The sequence below is a fragment of the Brachyhypopomus gauderio genome, chromosome 19, assembly GCF_052324685.1.
Source record: "Brachyhypopomus gauderio isolate BG-103 chromosome 19, BGAUD_0.2, whole genome shotgun sequence".
Taxonomy (NCBI): Eukaryota; Metazoa; Chordata; class Actinopteri; order Gymnotiformes; family Hypopomidae; genus Brachyhypopomus; species Brachyhypopomus gauderio.
In genome coordinates this window covers 6,581,955-6,597,451 of record NC_135229.1, presented here as the reverse complement: position 1 = coordinate 6,597,451, position 15,497 = coordinate 6,581,955, and the positions used below count along the sequence as shown (strand labels likewise).

The following is a 15,497-nucleotide window of genomic DNA, read 5'->3' as shown; positions in this document are numbered from 1 at the left end:
ATCACCCAGGGCGTCGCCTTGCTCCAGGCCCACACCCGAGTGCAATACGAGCGTGTGCAGTAGGCCTCCATCGGAAGAACAGCGTCAGGGTTATGGCTGAGCGCTGCGAGCTAGCAGCGCTCCCTCCACTAACTGAAATTACTGGACCTTTTTTTTTTCCTTCGAGAGCTGCCGAACGCCCTCACGCAAGCGTCCTCTTTAGCATGAGGATCGAATTACAGCAGCGCGGCGAAGACTGCAGCGCCGTGATTGTTATAGTCAATGATGTGTTGAAAATGGGGTTAGAAACCTCCTTTACTCGCCTGCTGCAGTAAAGGATGGGTGCCTTTTTAAGCACTAAGGTGTCCAGCAGTCACACTGAGCCTACAGAGGACATAGTTTATTAAAAATTTTCACTAACCTTTAATGCTGTACTTAACCTCTTACATACTAAGGACCTACAAAAGCATCCCTCCTCACATTTCAGACTCCAATAAGAACCTGACATTTGTTTCAGTGCAGGTAATGAATAATTCATGATAGGCCTACCTAGTAAACTGTTGCTATAGATTATCAACTAACTAATGAACATGGTTGAAAGGTTTTTAAAATGGCATTTTCTGAGGAGCAGAACTTCTCAATGTCTAGCATTGTCCAAAAGCAGTCCCCTGTATGGCCACCCAGTAGATGCTCCACACTCACCCCCTCCCAGACACTTCCTGTGCGGTTTTCCCAGCAGCCTGTCCACGTGGCTCCCCTCTCTCTACGCTGCCAAACTGCCTCTCGTCCACTCAGATTGAGATGTACGACCCCGAGAGCCGGCCTCGACTGAAGCTTCACGCGCTGCAGGGTCTCAGGTGTCAGTGGCCATTTCGCCGCCCAAGGTCCTCGGAACGAGATTAAATCCATTTATCTGTTTCCAGATTGCCGGAAAGCCATTTGCGCTGCCGTTTACCCACCGCGCCTCTGTTTTGTCACGTCAACGGGCGCGATTATCTCAACCTCCGCATCTGTATTCGCTCGCCGGTTAATACACTGATGCGCCGCCAAGACTGGCAAAACACACAAAGAGATGCACAGGGTTTCAGGCGGTGGACATGCTACTAATCGGGAGATATCGATAAACCCACCAAAAATTTGTTATGGTGAGGCCACAGAAGAGGTCCTGCAGTTGGGCATGTTCATTTTATTAAATCCACCCTGGTGCGGTCAGTCAGTGTTCACCTGAAGGAATGGAAGTCTGTGATTTATAGCTCACTGATATAAATGGAGAGACCGACATTGCTCAGCATGTGGACATGAAGAAAACAGGAATGTGGATAGATACGTTTTTCTTGTGATATTCTTGATTTGTTTGTGAATCCCAGGGTTACGGGGCCATTACGCTTGGCGATGTGTCACCCATGGTGGACAGCCTGAAACAGGGGTCAGCAGAAGACCAGAAGAAGTTGTCTTGAATATAGGAGAGGCGTAAAGATGGAGTATCTCAGTGAGGGATTCAGGTGCAAAACCACAAAGAGCTTTCGAAGTTGTGAGAAGGGTTGTGAGAAGAAGCTAATGTAGTTTTTTTAGTTGTGGTGATGTGATTGGAACATTGTAAGTAGATGGTGAGTTCTGCTGCTGATTTTTGTCTATACAGATATTTTAACATAATGAGAAGTAAAGCAATTAAAGGGGGTGCTGTGGTAAACCAGGTGTGAAATGATAAATGTGTGAACAGCAGCCTCTTCCCTGTTGAGTATGGGTCAAACGCATGAAATGCGAAGGTGATAAAAGGAAACTTTCATGAGTCCAAAAACTAACAGATGTGTCAAAAATGCCACCAAGATGGCAGACAACTGGGGAATGTCTGACTTTCCAGAGTTTTATAAGAAACTTATATAATGTAATGTCATGTCATGAAATGCAAGTTATTAATGAGCAGAGAGTCATCAACATAAATTAAGACTACGATAGCAAATGATTTGTCATACATGAAAGCATGTATGTGCTAAAAAGAAGAAAGCCAAGAACAGATCCCTGAGGGACACCATGAGCTACAAAAGCAGCGCATGCCTGGTGTGGTAGGGGAATTGATGATTAACACATCTTCTTTAACACTGAAATGTGATATTCTCTTTTCTTTTCTCTGAAAGCAGACACAGATCAAAACTCCTATAGAAGAACTGAAAGTTAAAAACCAGCTCAACACAAATGGTAAAGTCACTACTATGGGTGTAGTAATGCAGTTTAAAATGAGATTTCATGTAAACATGGTGTCTATTGTTTTGTGCATCTAGTTTGTTTATGCTTTTTACAACAAAATTGGTCTTGATGTTAGGAGTGATTTCATGTTGTTTCAATACTGGGTAAATGTGTCAATGCTAAGAGTCACTCTTTGATTAGGCAGACAGCACATCGATTATCTTTGCATGCTTTGCAAGTTTCATCTGGGAGAATCAGGAATTATTTCCTAAAGTGGCAATTATCGCCCCCAAAAGACTTCCGCATTTAAACAGCACACAAAGCCAATCGAAAAATGTGTCCGTTACCGTGGAGACAAAAGCATCACAGAAAAATCCAATCAACACCGGACGGTCTCATGGAGCAACGAGTGACCGAGCATAGCGGGTCAGGGCAGGTAATGGTGCCGGAGGCACCTGCGATGTCATCAACAGCTGGTGACCTCGCACCCTGACTCCGCCTCTGCTGTTCCTCGAGCCAGCGCCCGCACCATTGTTCCACACCTACGCGTCTCGCTGCCCGTGACCGACGTAATGAGGACATTTATTCTCATCGAGGGTTAATGACAGACCAGTGGTGTGTCTGTCTCCTAGCACCCTGCAAAATCAGCCAGGCAATTTCACAGTGACTTCCCCCTTTTTCTAGACATGGGAGGGGAGTCCATTCATGGTCTGAATGACTCAGGTAAATCCAATTCCAAAAAGCAATGGAATCTGAGATGAAGACCAAATTACGACCAGGGGTGGCAGCAGTGAAGTTGCCCAAGACCCCTCTCTTTAAGAAAGGCCTTTGGCCAACACAGTGGAGGACGGTGTTCTCATCGTCTATATTAAGTACGTTCTTATAATCGATTCGTTTATTGGCACAAAGGAGCAGCCATGAAAAGCCTGTCAGCAATGGATCTTTGTATGACCACCTGATGAGGTTATTCCCTCCAGGGCACCTGTCTTGATCTCCGTGCCCTAGGACATAGTCCAGCCAAACAAGAGATAGGATGACACACACACTTACATGAGGTATACAAAAATGTCATTGTTGACATAGAATATGGGATTCAAAATTAAAGACTTTCATAGAGACAGACATTTGAGGGGTCTTTATTGCATTTACAACACTGTAAATCACTTTGAGATTGACTTTTGAGATTCAATAACATCATTGTCACCTTCAGAATACCACTCCTTTGTTTGGGTCAAAACTCCATCGAAACTTCTTTTGTGCTTTGAGGACAAATATTATAGCCTGTTTTTTTTTTCTTCACATCTCTGACAAAGGCTTGCAGAACTGAAACAAAGAGAACTGATTTCTCATATTTGTGAAGAAAAATGAAGCATTTCCTTAGCCCTCAGTGACTTCCCAGGCAGAAGTTCTCTTTCTCAAACTTTCTGCCGATCCCACCATCAGTCACACAAATGTAAAATAACATTTGCAAATTTGAGTTGGGTTTCTCCCATCGCTGCAGGGGCCAAATCTCTGAACCTTAATGGACTGAGCTAGAAACTATTTAATTCTGTACTGGAAAGCAAAGAAACCAGGAAGAGGTTCTACACAACTTTCTTTTCTCCCATGTCCATTCAGGAGAGGTTTAATTCAGCATGGTGTCTCTACTTGGCCAAGCTTCTCATTAGAAGACTGGGTAGAGAAAAGCAGAGGTAAGCCTGCCCTCCATCCACACACACACACACACACACACATGCAAATTCAGAGATGGCTGATTCTGTTTGACACACCACATCATTTATTTCAGTAAGTAGGAGCAAATGGACATTGGGGCTACAAAAATAACTTTTCATGGACTCTCATGGACCAAAACGCGAGACAAGCCGGGAACCACATTGGCACCAAAGGAGTGCTGGTGTCATGCTGTTCACTTTCACTTTGCTCTATTCGCTTTGCACTGGTCCCTTTGCTAAATTCACTTTGTGCTGTCCACATCGTGCTTTTTGGTTTTGATTCTTTAGCTTCATTATTTGCTTCGTGCTGTTCGCTCTGTTCACTTTCCATGGCCCTTCAAGCTTCAGCTAATAGCCAGCACACACTATGCTTCGGCTAATAGCTAGCACTATGCTTCAGCTAATAGCTAGCACACACTACGCTTCAGCTAAGAGGGTAGGGGGGAAACGGTGGCCTAGCTTGAATCGCAACCCAAAGATTTATTTCAACAGGTTTTGGTTACGATTTTCGCAAACCCAGCCTACAGTTCATACTGTAACGTTTAAATAGTAGTTAACAAGGCTGCTGAGGTGGTGGATGGGTGTTTTACTTTACTTTAGGTGTTTGCTTGTTGAAATTGCTTTGAAAAGCACAGCACTGGCACATAAAGGGTATGATAATGGATGGCGGCATCGTCCGCTCAGTAAAATATTTGATTTTACTTCTTTTTGTTTTCTGAATGCAGAAATGCAATCTGGTGCATACTTGTATCAGATCACAGCCCTAACTTTGCCCGGTTATGAACTTTGACCTGAGTGCACATCTAGTTGTGAATTTTCTATGCAACGTTAACTACCTTCATAAATGGAACACCCTCCACGTAGCTGTAGTGTTTAACAATTCACCTGTCAGAGTGACTGATATGAGTTACATCAGCGTTCCTTGAAGCCATTTGTCACTGCGGCTACATTTAGACAGCTGGCTGCAATGCTGAAATAAGACTTTCCTTTCTTCTTTTCTCTGACATAGTTTTGTGTGTTAGACAAGCTATCAGCATGTGATCACTGGTTGAAATGTCTGCATCAGATTGTGAATGCAGTTTGAGCTAGAACTCTGGTCCCATGTTTTTAGTTTTTTTTTTATCCTCTCCATTTGGACTTCAAGGAGAAGATCAGATGCCTACCTTACGAGATGTGGCACATGGAGGGGGTAGGAATATCGGGTTTGACGGGATGTCTAAACAGAGCTTTTGTAATTTCTTCAGCTTTGTTCTTTGCAGCTTGTTGCTTCGTTTGAGCGTCTTTCAAAGGGTGCAATCGCAGTCGTGCCGGGTGAGAGAGAGGGGGACCGGAGCGAGAGTGGGCAAGGTGGGCTGGCGAAAGTCACGGTCTGTCTTCCAGAGCGGTGGGGTGGATGTGGTGTTGGTGAGGTGTGGGTGGGGGTGTGCTCCGCAACCCAAACCAATGCTTCTCAGGCTCCATGTGAGGTTTCCCAGCTGGGCAGATGAGGACCGATCCTGGAGGAGGTTGGAAGGCACATGCGGCTCCTGCTTCTTACAGAGATCCAGGGGAAAGTCTTTAACAAGTGCCATTTTCACGAGCCGGTATGTTCTCACAGATGAGAGACGGAAAGTAGCGGACCCGTTCTCGTCCTCAAGTGGCCAATATGAAGCGAGGATGCGGAGCGTCACGTGTGGCCCCTTCAGAATCGGCGCTGTCAAACAGATGATTAACATTTTACGCCACTTTCCCCCTCCTTTGCCGAGAAATCGTCTTCCTCGTCAGAGTGTGATGAATTACAAGGCCCGCTCCTCGTAACGGTAATCACAGAGGCCTTACGAGCTTTTCCATTGCGCTACCTCATAGCCGCACTCGCAATCACCTGACAATTCGCTTTCCGATTCTAATCAGGGCCCTTTAAAAGGTGTAGCGGGCGAGAAAAAGACCAAAACCATGCCCGTACGATGGAAGGCACAATGCGAGACAGCTTCATTTGAATAGTAATGTACCGGTCTAGGCAGAGGGCCAGCAGATCCCGTGGCCCGAAGGCGTGACAAAGCAATTGTACAATTGCAACAATTTCCGTTCCTAAATAGCTGCTCGACAGATTGAGGTCAGACGTTTGGGGCATCCAGTTAGGAGAATCACTCAAGCAAAACCCCGAAGCTGAAAGCATATTACAGCCCCGAAGAAGCAAAGTAGCATAAAAAAAAAAGAACGAAAACAAATGCTGTCTTTATGGTAAATAAAGAACTGGCATTTTAGACACACACCATGTCTGTGTGTTCACATGTGAAATATAATTTAATGTAGCACTATAGAAGAGAAGGCAGAGCCCTACAGGCCAGAGGAGCTAGTTGCTTCTTTTGTGGTTAATCCCTCTACAGATAAACCTCAAAACTGAATGCCTTCTGCTTGTAGACCTGAGGCTTTAATTGAAACCAAGAAACCAAGTTTTTTTTTTTCTTCTTTTTTTTGTGAGCTCATTGTACAAAAGCCGATTTTCAGTGTCTGTTTTCAGCCCTGCTGTGTTCCATTAGCCGACACACACCTTGACCACTTCCAGAGAGCACATCTGTGAGCCGGGCCCAGGTGACCGTTAAACTCCATTTGAACAGCGTCAGTATGTCGTTACAGCTAACCAACTCTAACAAGGCAGGATGAAATGAGAATGTATAATATCTGTGGCTGTGTTTCAGCATTTTGTCGAAACAAACGAACACTGGAGCCACCTGGAGATCAACATTTTAGCCTCGGTTTTCTGTTGCCAAGCTCTGTTTAGATCTCTAATTTATGAATTACTCCATTGGTTTGATTTCACTCAAATAGATATTAAAGTGTTTAACACTTACATAAAAACAGATACGTGTAAAACTCGTATTTCTATAGGCAAGGGTTCATGAGAAACCATTCCAGACACTAGTTTTATATACAACTTCTTCAGGGTCCTCAGGGCTGTTTGGAGAAAATGGATATCCGTTGTGCTTGGGGATTTCCCTCAGAGCAAAGGGGGACTGTCGTAGTCTTTGTTGCACTCCTCTGTGAACTAATGGATGTGTGTCACGTTTTCCTGCTTTCGATGTATGGTTTAGGAGCTGGGCTTGAGTAGTCTGGAAAGGCCCTCGGGAGTGTGTGGAGATGCGAGTGCGTGTCCTTGTGTGGGTCCGTGTGTGTGGGTCTGTGTGTGTGTGCGCTTACACGGTTGGTGGGTTTGAAAGAGAGGACGTGACATGCTGTCACATCCACTTGTTGGTTGCTTGGTGTGTTACAGGATTCCGAGGGGTTACTGAAGGGGTTTTTTTGTGTCATTTTTTACATACAAACACACAGTATGTTTTAGGAATGCTTTCATTTAGCATGAGTGCTTATATTTATATGAGTGCTTATATAATGAGGGCTTATATTTATTTTTGTTTTATTTGTCCTAGAAATGTATTCACTTGTCACAGTCTGCATGATCTACCTCCCACTGTTCCTGTTGAAGGTCATGTTGGTAGCATCATTGCTGAGGATGGTGACAATGATGATGATGATGATGAGGATGAATATGATGATGATGACTAATCCAAAACGACACCTGAAAATTTAACCACACGGGAGCATCGTTATGGGTTTTTCTTCACCAAATGCTATACTGCTTCGACACTCCATGTGACATTTCACTTCAACACTGCTCATTTACAGACAGGAAAACAGTAGGAAAAAAAGAGACATGATTTGCCATTTTACCCTCATGTAGGAATCAGCAAAATGGAGGATGTCTCCTCATTATAACATGTTTCAATCAAGGTCTGCAGAATGTAATTCCTCCCTCGTTACAGCCGATTCTCGTCAACGCATCACATGTAGTGCTCTGCCTCTTCCTCCCTCTGCCTAACCCCCCACCCACCCCCGCACCCCCTCATTTACTGCCATCTCGTTAATCACGGTAAACCTTTGATACGCGGTCCCACGGAGAGAAGGCATCGTGGAACAGGCTACGCCATGTGACGTGCCCCCTCCGTTCTGATGTATCGAGAGAAGGTGATTCTTTCATCTCACCAACATCATGCTTCAGCGGATAGGGTTTCCTGTTACCCACATATTTTACGAAAGACATTCCTCTTCTTTTCTGATCGATATTTACTTTGGTTTGAATAACAGACATTTGCTTTCCCCCCCCTGTTTGATCAATATTTACCGGCAGTCTTGCCATATTTGATGTTCTCTCCTTAGTAAATGAATATTGATCATCAACTGGCAGAAAGGTCTTCCGTCAGCACCGCACTGGTAATGACGCTATTGTGTGGCATGTGGCACAACCTTCCCTGGTTGTACCCGTTGTTCTGACAAACACCCCCCCCCCCCCACAAAAAAAAAAACCCCAAAAAAAGAATTCACCACCAGCATTGAGTCTCTGCTCAGAGCCCTGCAAGTCATGCCAAGGGACGTTCGTCTGATTCTTCATCCTTCTGGTGGAGATTTATTCCCATTAATAATTCATTATGTTACGCCGACTTCAGAGGACTCTCTCCGGTGTGCTTCTGCCTAGCCGTTTAGGTGCTGCGCGAGCCTGACAGAATCGGCATCCTTCACGTGACCGCCGAGGGATCGCACCTGCCTGCCTCCCGGAGACGTGAGGCAACGTCCCCGACGTGCGGCGTCGTGCCCCGCAGGATCCTGGTTTGATCCGCCCGCGTGGTGCGATGCCGACGATCGTGGCGTTGGGGTACATGCAGGGATGCAGCGGTTGTGCGGCTAGGGAGGGAGGGAGGTGTGGGAGTTTGAGGATGGGTTTCGGGGGAGGGGGGTTGAGGTGTTTGAGAAGGCGGGGTGTGAGGGTTGGGGTGGGGGATGTTGGGGTTTGAAAAGAGGTTTGGGAGTTGGGGAGGGGGTCGTCGGATTGAGAAAAGGTGTATGGGGGTTTGGGAGGGAGTGTGGCATTTGAGGAGAAGGTGTGGGTGTTGGGGGAGCTTGGGGAGAGGCTGAGGAGAAGTTTGTTTTGTTCATAAATTTGTTGTCTTGAGGTAAAATCAGTGGGTACTTCCAGAGTGAATGCGAGTTAATTGCATTGTTGAGGAATGGGAGGGGGCCGTAGAAATCACATGTATTGTGTGCATGTGCGTGCGTGTGTGAGGCTCCTTTAAATACCACAGAATAAATTACTTCATTGTGCATCAGTGCATCCAAACTGAAGTTTAATATCCTCTCCTCTGCTTACTGTCTTTGGGACCATTTCAAACACCCCCTGGCATCTTGACGTGTGAATAACAGTCTGTCACATCACCATTCAGCTCCTTAAAAGAAGTTCAGGAAGAAGATCTGACTTTCATTTTAAATAGATTTTTGTTGCTGTTGTTGGGGACTGAGTGTGTTTCACTCAGTCTTCATCTTGCATTTCACTTCAGCAGCAGCCGTCAGCAGTTCTGGACCCTTGTTGCGCGTGAAATACTGATTTTGAAAGCTGTTGATTGAATCTTGCGGCGGAGGTAATGACATGGCTGATGGTTCCTGGCACCGGGCCACCCGTCCTCTCCGGCTCGGCACCGGGGCGGCAAATCAATAATGCTCGCCACGTCGGTCCCTCGGCCAACCTGTGGAGGAGAGCGACACGTGTGCGCCTCCTGGGCCCCTTGTTTCAAGGTCACCGTACTTACACGGGACCCGGAATGATAGCGATGCGGTTAAAAAGCCCGGGTCGTCGCCATGACGCTTAGAGGAGTTCGCTGGGTGATGGAGGGAGGCGTGTGCTTTGTGGACGGGATCGAGGCAGCTTGTCTCGTTCCCTGGCAGCGGCGCCAGGAGACGGACCAAGACGTTCGCCATGACAACGCGCCACTCGAGCGGACTCCAACATGTTCAGCCAAGAAAGGGAACTGTGTCTTGGGCACAGCAAGTCATATTCACACCAGAGCGTAACCACAGTCAGGTCTAGGTGGGCAGAACTGTGTAGTACTATTACTACTGCAACTATAGTAAAGTACATTTAGTATTCTGGACAAAAAGCAAAGAAAAAACAGGTCATGCAGTCCTGAAAAAGATGTTTATAGCCACGTGAACACCTTGCTATTGTAATTAGTACATGTTTTGTCCGTATGGTATTTGTAGGTCTTATTTGTTCTGCTGAGCTATAATTACATAATACTATGTTATATTTGTGTATTACATAATATTACAGTGCATTTGTATGTTATGTAATGTACGTGTATGTCAGTGACGTGGCGGAGGGAGAAGCAGAACACACAATATGGGGGGTGTCCTAAATTTTAAAAAATGTTTACGTTGTTTATTTATTAATAGAGCCTCCACCCTGCCTCTTGATACACCAATGATATGTGTATCATATCATACCTCTTGATTATCTCACAGTTCAGAGGGTAAAGGAATAACGCTAAAAGTGCTGCTGCACCTGAAAACACCAGTGAACCTTAATGAAACGCACTGAAGCGAAACATTTGGATCTGAGTATGTAAGTGCACCACCAGAGGTGTAGCGAGCCTACATCACAATGAGGTAAGAAGTCTCTCGGTCAAACAGTGCTCGAGAAACAGTTCAGCACACAAAATGGGATCTCAAAGCACTCAAGTACCAGAAATAAAAATGGACCGTTTTTTTTTAAATGTGCCTGTGTGTGCACGGGGATGTTATAAAAAGAGCACATAATGGAGTTCTCTTCCCATAATGATGTGAATGCCGCTGTAGTTTATTATATAATGGTTAAAATAGTTCTTTTGCTCACTCTCACTATATGCCCAGGAAGTATCTGTACACTCACAGTGAAACAAACTCTCAAGCCCAGACGTCTTATGCACCCGGGAGGCAAAGGAAACACAGCTTCATGTGCAAATATGGCCGTAGAGGCAAAGTACTGTGGATGTGCTAAATAATCAGCGTCACAGGGCGTGTTTTCGTAAGGAAAATGACATTAACATTTACATCTCTGTTGGATTTATTATTCTTTGGTGATTTGTGAAACACTTCAGTTGGTCAGAAATCCCCACCAATCAGGTCATCTACCACTGTAGCAAAAAACTCCACATGAAATATAGGAATGTGGACCTGTGGTACAGGACATGTTCACAGCATCAACACGTTACAGCAACCCATTATACCTGCTGCGCTGTCCATCAACCAGGTAGCCTTGCACCGTGGTCCAAACCATGTAGGTTTATACCAACTGCAAAGAAACCTAGGAAATATTAACGTTCGACCTTTCATGTGAGATATATAGAGCAAAGCTCCATGGAGTAACTCCGCCCACCAACAGGGCATACTGGAGTTTAAAATGGAGGGTTTAGGTGTACAGTATTCCTAAGACACAAGTGTGTAACTGTAGATATTGCACTTTGCCACCTGTTGGAAGGGGATAAATGCCGTGCCTTGACAAGCTCCTAGCAGAGGTTTTCCTATATATTGAGACAGTGTGGACACCAAGGACATCTCTCCATAACACGTGGGTGTCAAATACACAGCAGGCCAACATTTTAAAAGTCGCGGGCCAACATTGGTATTTATTGAAGAAAAATCCTTCCTCCAGAAATAACAATGAACCTTTTCATATGGACCCAAACATATGGTCCAGACCGAACACACATATGGTCTTTTACATATGTAAACAGATACTCCACCTCCCACCTGTGCGGAAAAACTCCTGTTTTCTGCCTATCTTGGCGCCATGTTTGGGATGGGTAGCGCAGTGCCAGTAGTAACGGTGCCAGTAGTAGCATGAGGTTGCTATGACTACTGTCAACAGAGTAGAGGGTGTTGATGGGTCCTGTCCTGATTGACACACCAAAACACCAGCACAGCGGCCAGCTCTAGTCATTTAGTATAGTCTCGCGGGCCAAATATTATTACACTGTGGGCCGAATTTGGTCCACGGGCCAGAGTTTGACACCTCAGAGAAGCGGCGAGGGCCTGAAATGGAACGCAAGGGGCGCAGAAAGTGCCACCCTCAGCTGAAAAACGAGGGGGGCGGGGGTGTTAGGGGGTGTGTTATTAATATCGCCACATTCAAATGAGCCTGTTGGCCGCCCAACTCGGTCCCCTCGGAGGTGCGGGAAGGGTGATTAACTCCTCGAAGTGACAAATCTCACCCCATTTGGCGCGCGGCCTTGTTTCACTTTTTCGATGAAGCTTCCAGAAGACAGCATGAGGTGGTTACACGTGCGACTGCTCGCACGTCTGCGAACCTCAGAGTTTGTGTTTGGTTGTAACTTTTGGGTGGCAGCATCCTTCCTTCCAGTCAAATCACAAAAATGCCCGTGATTAGAAAATGAACAAAAATGACTTGGTATTCGCTATAATTAATAGGTTCATATGAAAATGTATGTACACATAACCAGGTAAAATCCAGGTATTGTATGTTTAGAATCATGACAGGCTTGATCTGTATTTGGCAAAATGTTCAAAAGAAAAACAATTACAAGTTTGTAAAAACAAAATCAAAATGCCTCACCTAATTTTTAACTATGCATAGAAGCATCTTATCCGTTTGTGTGTTTTAACTCAAAAACTTCATGCATGGTCCCAACATGCATTGCGATCCTGCCTCGCTACAGAATTGGATCTGTCTTTCAACCTGTGCTCATCTCCCTGGATATGGCCCCATTCTGAGCTAGCTGCCCCTGTCACACACACGGCGGGATGCCTGGGTACACCGCACTGCCGTTGGCACACACTGGGAAGGTAAGTGGTACTGTGCTGCAGACACGCTGTGCCCTGGCACGAGTTGTGCTCCGGAACTGCATATCGATCTGTTTGCCTGAAAATAGTACAATGGAATGATCGATTAGCAGCGACCGAGCTGAAGTTGTGCGACTGTGCACCTTAGGCGGTCGTGGGGGAGTGGTAGAGAGAGAGACACGATGGGGGTGCTGGATACATCATTAGCAGTCTTGTCCTTGACAAGACAACTTCACCTATTCTCCACCAGGATGTGTCAGACTTCAGCTCGTTGGTCGGCAGAAAACAGTTCGTTTCAGCCCGTCGTCCGCGGGGCAGCAGACACGCTTGTGCGCTCCTCCCGACCTTTCTCGCCGCACTCAGCTGACATGAAAATTTACTGCCAATATTTATTTTGCAAAGTTTTTCTGAACCCGAAATGTCTGGATCGATTCCTGTAGGCTCTATTCTGAATTTTTTATTACATTTTTTGTTAAAGCAGCTCCCACGTGACTCCTTTGGGACGTCAGATGTTACGGGACGTTACAGGACATTACAGGACGTTACAGGTCGCGAGTCCTGGCCTGTGGTGATAACAAGAACATGACGAAGCCCGACTTTGTTCAAACACACCTGCTATTTCTTCACTCTTCCTGTGTTTTGTCTCTGACCTACCAATTTAATGGACCTCTTTGAATAACATCAATGCATCTCTCTCTCTCTCTCTCCCTCTCTCTCTCATTCTTTGTCTTACTCTCTCCTTCATCCCCCCCTCTCTCTCTTTCTCTGTATTTGCAAGGCATATTAGGATTCCAGGATGCCTCTGTCCTCTCTCGAGCAGGGGGAGAAGGCTGTCAGACAGCAGTTGGCTGTAATGAACAGCAGGTTGGCCCGCCGCGCTGAAATCCAAATGAGCGATGATGGTGTGGTTCTGCCTACCGTCGGCGGACCTGCTTTAAGCGGACTTTGCGGTGCCTCACGGACCCGTTTCCTCGCCATGGCCACCGTGTAACGAACGTCTGGCTGATCGGCCACGAGTGAAACGAAAGACCGAGCGGCGTGTGAGGAGGGGAGAAGACCACAGCAGCGCAGCGTGGAACTGATGACCTCGCAGTTAGAGCGGGGTGTGAAAAGATGGACGTGCTTGTGTGTGTGTGTGTGTGTGTGTGTGTGTGTGTGTGTGTGTGTGTGTGTGTGTGTGTGTGAGCGAACTTCTTTCTGTTAGTGCTGGAGTGTATAGAGAGAATATGAGGCGCGTAAGGCACTTTTACATGAATCACTGTCACAGTAGATGAACTAAGCTTTGCTAAAAGTCACTTTTAATAAAACCTCAGCTCACCAAATCCCACCTGTTTGTGTCTAGAGCATGTCATCACTCAGACGATCAATATTCCCACTGCAGGTCTTCACAGAGTGTACAGTCTTTACATGGTGCTCATTTTACAATGATCAGCATCTGTGAGAAGATAATTAGACGCGTGTCCACCCACAAACGTAACTTAGATCAAGCTTAGATCCTCCACCGGGGTTTCACATAAATTCAGTGAAAGCACCAAGTGATCTAAAAGACTGGAGGAACTCGAGGGGCACATGATCTCCACATGGATTCAGATAACAAACCAACCAATCAGCAGAACCTGAAGAATCTGTCAATGGAGCCAATCAGTGAAGAGTCACCAGTCTTCATAATCAGTGAAGAGTCACCAGTCTTCATATTTGCTTTGTTCATAATCAGTGAATTCATGACATCAAGCATTTTGGCTCTGGTGAGGTACCTCAATGAGGTCGTTCTGTTTGCTATTTTTTCCCTTTCATTCAGAGGTCGTTCTGAGGTCGGAGGTCATCGTGTTTTCCATTGTGTGTTTCTTGAAAGCGGTTGTATAGACGAAATTTTTGGTACAGCATTCCATGCTGGTAGACTTGTACTTGCACTTTATGATTATATTATTAGAAACGTTGCTTAATGAGAAATGTCTTTTGATTGGAAATGTGTTGCTATGCGTGTTGTTGCCACGCGCAGCGGTTGGTTTGGGTGTCGGATCACTGGAAGCCTTGCTGTGACACTGATGTGTGTAAAAACTCCAGCTGTACCACTGCGACTGACACTCACACCAGCGCAACAAGCGCTAGCACACGGCCGCCATGATGAAGAGGACATGCCCGGGGTGCATGCCCGCCCCCTTCCACTCAAACATATCTGCTAAGCCCCATCATTAACTAATGAGCTGAATCAGGTGGTTTAGAACAGGGAAATCACAGTTGTCTTGGCGTTTGGGTGCTTCAGTGCTTTGGGTAGGAAGCAGAGAGACTGTAGTAAACGGTGACTGAGTGAGCCTGTCAGATGGGTTGCAGTCTGTGAAACAGATTCAGTTAACAAAGCAGCCCGTGAGTGGAGGTGCAACATATAGCTTTGTAATATTAATAATATTAATAATAATTATTATAACAACAATAGTTAAACAACAAATCAATCAGTTAAACACACAAACAATCAGTTAAACAACAAATAAATAGCCTTAAAATCTTATTTTGGCCTTAAAATATTTTCCTTTTCCAAGGTGTGTTAATTGGGCCTTTCTGGATGAGCAGCGATTATAATGATTCTTCCCCAAAGCTCGTTTTATTATCTTCCCTTTTGCAACCATGGCCACCGGGCTTAGACACCACCTAAAGAAGTTCATCTGATTCCAGCTTCTCTTCACTGCTCCATTCAGCCATTTATAATAATAGCCTTCCCTCCCATTATTATACCACAGCGTCGGCCCATTAACGCTGCAGCCTTGCGGACTCACTATTCCAGTACCGTTTCCTTAACACAGACAAACGTCCAACATCTCGCAGCCTCGTGGGGTGAGTGACAGTACGCCTGTGCGCCATTGTTTGGTTGTTTTTGTCTTTTTCTATTCATCATCAGGCCACTGAACAGCCCTCGCTCTCTTCCCTGAGGTGGACGAAAGGGTTTAGAGATGCAGGGGCCGTGTGACATGCGTCCCTGAGGAG

At 45.7% G+C, this 15,497-nt stretch overlaps 1 long non-coding RNA gene across 1 annotated transcript in view; it reads left to right on the top strand.

The window, feature by feature from the left end:
• The window catches only part of LOC143483191 (uncharacterized), a 47,529-nt gene extending 33,623 nt beyond the window's left edge, over positions 1-13,906 (top strand). Inside the window, exons 2-3 of the long non-coding RNA XR_013122439.1 lie at positions 3,781-3,854; positions 12,395-13,906. This is a non-coding gene — a long non-coding RNA (uncharacterized LOC143483191). The remainder of the gene's footprint in view (positions 1-3,780; positions 3,855-12,394) is intronic.
• The last annotated feature ends 1,591 nt before the right edge of the window (positions 13,907-15,497 follow it).